The sequence below is a fragment of the Panthera uncia genome (genome assembly GCF_023721935.1).
Source record: "Panthera uncia isolate 11264 chromosome B3 unlocalized genomic scaffold, Puncia_PCG_1.0 HiC_scaffold_1, whole genome shotgun sequence".
In the NCBI taxonomy this organism is placed as follows: domain Eukaryota; kingdom Metazoa; phylum Chordata; class Mammalia; order Carnivora; family Felidae; genus Panthera; species Panthera uncia.
This window is the reverse complement of record NW_026057582.1, coordinates 3,401,589-3,406,562: the sequence shown is the minus strand read 5'-3', so window position 1 is coordinate 3,406,562 and position 4,974 is coordinate 3,401,589. Positions and strand designations below refer to the sequence as shown.

Sequence of the window (4,974 nt, the reverse complement as noted above, 5' to 3'; positions counted from 1 at the left end):
TCTTGAGTTTTCTAAATTATGTTTGATGGCCAAACCAAAAGGTGTAACACTGCCAGGTGTAGATTTCAATGTGTGTAAAGGAAATCCTTAAGATAATTCTATTAGAAACAGGGGAGGCAAAGGGACCAAAAGGGAGGAAGTTTTCTATATTTCACTCAAGGTGGCAAAATGTGGACGCCAACAGATCTTTGTGGTGATGGAATGGTTCTGTGTCTCAACTTCATAAACGATTGTGTGAATCTACACGTGTAACAAGATGGTATACAACTGCGCATACACATCACACCGATGTCAGTTCTCTGCTTGCGATAGGCACCATAATTATACAAGATGCAACTACTGGAAACATTGAAGGAAGAGCATGTGAGACCTCTGTGTGCTACCTTCGCAACCTCCAATAAATCTATAGTTGTTTCAATATATAAAATTCTTAAGCCGGCCAATGAATCTTTTTACCTGAATGTGTTTCCGCAGAAATTTAAAAAACGCTGGCAATAGTAATGCCATGTTACGAGCCTTAAAGACACTGAAGTCATTAAGATCCCTGGAAATGACTACAAGAAAAAAATAAGTGATTAAAAATAAATAAAAAGTTCTTTAAAAAAAAAAAAAGAAAAAGATGAAGGTGAAATGAACAAAATTTTCAGACGAACAAAAGCGAAGTGATTTTGTCACCAGCTTACTAGCTTAGTATACAAGAAATACTAAGCAAGTTTTTTTAGACCAAATGGAAATAGTCCCAGAGGGAGGCACAGAATTATGGGAAAGAATGAGGAATATGAGGACTAAGTGGTTAAATATATATTTACATTACTTTTATGAATATATGTTAACCATTTATAACTTATAAAAGAGAAGTAAAAATATGTGAAAACGTCAGCATACAGGGCAGAAGGGGAAAATTGTAGCAAAGCTTTTCTAACATTCTTGCACTGTCTGGGAAGTGATAAAAGTGTGAATTTAAGGGAGACTGTAGCAAATCAGAAATGCATATTGAAATCTCTAGCCTATAAAACCACTGAAGTGATACAAAAATGCCTACCTAAACATCTAACAGGTCAAATGTACGAATACTTGATTATTCTCAAATAAAGTAGGAAAGGTCGGTTAAGGAAAAAGAAACAGAATTGAACATATAGAAAACATGGTACGATGGTAGACTTAAAGCTAACCATAAGTTCATTTTATTAAATGTAATGGGATAAACACTCCAATTAAAAGACAAAAATGTCAGGCTTGGTAAAAATCAAGACCCACTGTGTGCTGTTGACCAGGTGGACACTCTACACAGAGGAATGGCTGAAGGGCACAGGAAGGTTGAAAGTGAGAGGCTGGAAGTAGATGCCATCATCACCCAATAAATCTGTCTTCCACTTTGTCTAATCTTTTGTTAAATCTTTCTAGTGAGTCCTTTTATTTCAGATACTGTCTTTTTCAGCTCTAGAATTCCTGTTGGATTATTTTTAATGGATTCTAGTTCTCTTTTGAAATTCTCCACCTTTTTATGCATTTTCTTGATCTTTTTCCTGTTGCCTTAAGCACGTCGATGATGGTTACTTTGAAGTCCATGTCTGATGAAGAGAAATTAGGAAAACAATCCCGTTTACAATTGCACCAAAAATAATAAAGCACTAATAGAGCCCCTAGGAATAAACTTAACCAAAGAGGTAAAAGACCTGTACTCTGAAAACTATAACACATTGAGGAAAGAAATTGAAGATGACACAAAGAAACAGAAAGGCATCCCATGCTCATGGATTGGAAGAACAAATACTGTTAAAATGTCTATACTACCCAAAGCAATGTACAGATTAAATGCAATCTCTACCAAAATACCAACAGCATTTTTCACAGTACTGGAACAAACAACCCTAAAATGTATATGGAACCACAAAAGACCTCAAATAGCCAAGGCAACCTTGAAAAAGAAAAACATAGCTGGAGGCATCACAATTCCAGACTTCAAGTTATACTACAAAGCTGTAGTCATCAAAACAGTATAGCACTGGTAGAAAAATAGACATATAGATCAATAGAACAGAATAGAATAGAAAACCCAGAAATAAGCCCACAATTATATGGTTGATTAATCCTCAACAAAGCAGGAAAGAATATCCAATGGGAAAAAGACTTTCTTCAGCAAATGGCATTGGGAAAACTGGACAGCCACATGCGAAAGAAATGAAACTAGACCACTTTCTTATGCCATACACAACAATAAATTCAAAATGCACTAAAAACCTGTGAGACCCGAAACCATAACAATACTAGAAGAAACCATGAACAGTAATTCCTCTGATATCAGCCATAGCAACATTTTTCTAGATATGTCTCCTGAGGCAAGGAAAATAAAAGCAAAATTAAACTACTGGGACTCCATCAGAATAAAAGGCTTCTGCACAGTGAAGGGAACAATGAACAAAACTGAAAAACCTAAGGAATGGGAGGAGATATTGGAAATGACATATTCAGTGAAGGGTTAGTATCCAAAATATACAAAGAATTGATACAACTCAACATCCAAAAAACAAATAATCCATTAAAAATGGGCAGAAGACACAGACATTTCTCCAAAGAAGACATACAGATGGCCGACAGACACATGGAAAGATGTTCAACATGACTTGTTATCAGGGAAATGCAAATCAAGATATCAGCTCACACCCGTCAGAATGGCTAAAGTCAACAGCACAAGAAACAACAGGTGTTAACAAGGATGGGGAGAAAGGGGAACCCTCTTTTTCTGTTGGTGGGAATGCAAACTGGTGCAGCCACTGTGGAAAACAGTATGGAGGTTCCTCAGAAAGTTAAAAATGGAACTACTGTATGACCCAGTAATCACACTACTGGGTATTTATTCAAAAAAAAAAAATACAGAAACACTAAATCAAAGGGATACATGCAATCCCTATGCTTATAGCAGCATTATTTATAATAGCCAAGATTTGGAAGCAACCTAAGTGTTCATTGATTGATGAATGGGCAAAGATATATATGGAGTATTATTCAGCCATAAAAAAGAATGAAATCTTGCCATTTGCAGCAGCATGGATGGAGCTAGAGAGTATCACGCTAAGTGAAATGGGTCCATCGGAGAAAGACAAATACCATACGATCTCACTCACAAATGGAATGTAAGAAACGAAACAAATGAGCAAAGGGAAAAAAGAGAGAGAAAGACAAACCAAGAATCAGACTCTTAACTGTAGAGAACAAATAGATGGTTAGAGGGGAGGTGGGTGGGGGGATGGGTGACATAGGTGATGGGGATTAAAGAGCACAGTTATCCTGACGAGCACTAATGTATGGAATTGTTGAATCACTATAGTATACACCTGAAATTAATGTAACACTGTAGGTTAACCAACCGGAATTAAAATAAAAAACTTAATAAAACATATAAAGTCCATGTCTGTTCACTCTAGCGCCTCCGTCCACTTTCTCTTTCTGCCCAGTTTTTGTTGCCAGTTTAGAGCTACTATAAATAACTTTTTCACCAATATATGTAAACCTGTGTTTAAAACGCACATACCTTTCTCGTTTAAGGTAGAAGCTGAGATTGTTGACCGGAGACCTTTCTTCTTTCCTAACGTATATGTTTACTGCTACCAATTTCCCCCTAAGTAGTGCTTTTATAGAGTCCCACAAATCAAATATTGTTGTGTTTTCATTTGCATCCAGTTCCTAAAACGTTCTAATTTCTGTTTTGATTTCTTCTTTGATCCATGGATTATTTTACAAGTGTGTTATTTCGTTTCCAATTATGTGGGGATTTTCTGGAGACTTTTCTGTTGCCGATTTCTAATTTAATTCCATTGTTGTCAAAGGGCATATTTGCTAGGATTTGAATCCTTTTAAATGTATCAAGACTGATTGTACGGCTCCCAGTATCATCAGTCTTGGTAAATATTCTGCATGCATACGCATGCCAAAATCTGTGTATTCCTGCCAATTTTGGGTAGAGTGTCCCGTAAAGGTCCATTGGGTCAAGGTAGCTGATAGTGTTGTTCAAGTTTTCCACGTCCATGCTGATTTTCTGTCTAATCGCTCTCATAGATGGTCTAAAAGAGGGACGAAATCTCTGAGTGTGATTGGGTCTCTGTCTCCTCGCCAAGTCTGTTCCCGTGTGTTTCAGATCAGTTATTAGCTGTGTACAGGTTTGGGACTGTTTTGTCTTCTCGATGAAACATTTCTCATTACAAAATGAGCTTCCTCATTCTTGGTAATATTCTTCACTCTTAAATCCACTTTGTCTAATGGTTATTTGGTGACTCCAGCTTTCTTTGCATTAGTATTAGCATGGCATGCTACGCTCCCTCCTTTCACTTTTAATCTATTCATCTATCTGTATATGTAAAGTGAATTTCCTATGGACAGAAGACAGTCGACTCTTACATTTTTATCCAGTCTGTCAATCTATGATTTTCACTTGGGTGTTTCGATCATTTACATTCCATTGTAGTTTTGATCAGGTTTAAGCTTATCGTGCTATTTGTTTTCTATCTGTTTCATCCATCTCTGTGCTCTTTATCCCCCTTTTCTGGCTTCTTTTGGATTACTTGTTTTTCATGATTCCATCTTATCTCTCTTGGCTTATTAGTCCTCTTTACTGCTTCTGTGGGCATTTTCTAGATTGTAGTATACATCTTTATCTTATCACAGTCTACACTTAAGGATACGCCATTTCACGTTTCATAGAAGAAACTTACACTAGTAAACTTCCATTTCTCTACTCATGACCTTACTGCTACTCTCGTCATACATTTTGTCTTCTACAAATGTACAAAGCCAGCAATATGCTGTTATTATGTTTCTTCACAAAAGACTTCAACCACTGTTTAAACCTTACACATTTGCCGATGTGGCCGTGGTCCCAGGTGTTCTTTGTTCCTTTGTCGGAAATGCATTTCTGTAGGGCGCCATGTTCCCTCTGCTTGGCGCGTCCGGTAACATTTCCTGCAGGGCTGGTGTGCG

At 37.0% G+C, this 4,974-nt stretch overlaps 1 non-coding gene across 1 annotated transcript; it reads left to right on the top strand.

Annotated features, from left to right (window-relative positions):
* Window positions 1–432: 432 nt before the first annotated feature.
* Window positions 433–562, top strand: LOC125910621 (small nucleolar RNA SNORA33). Its single transcript, XR_007454116.1, has one exon. It is a non-coding gene; the product is annotated as a small nucleolar RNA SNORA33 (small nucleolar RNA).
* Window positions 563–4,974: the final 4,412 nt, after the last annotated feature.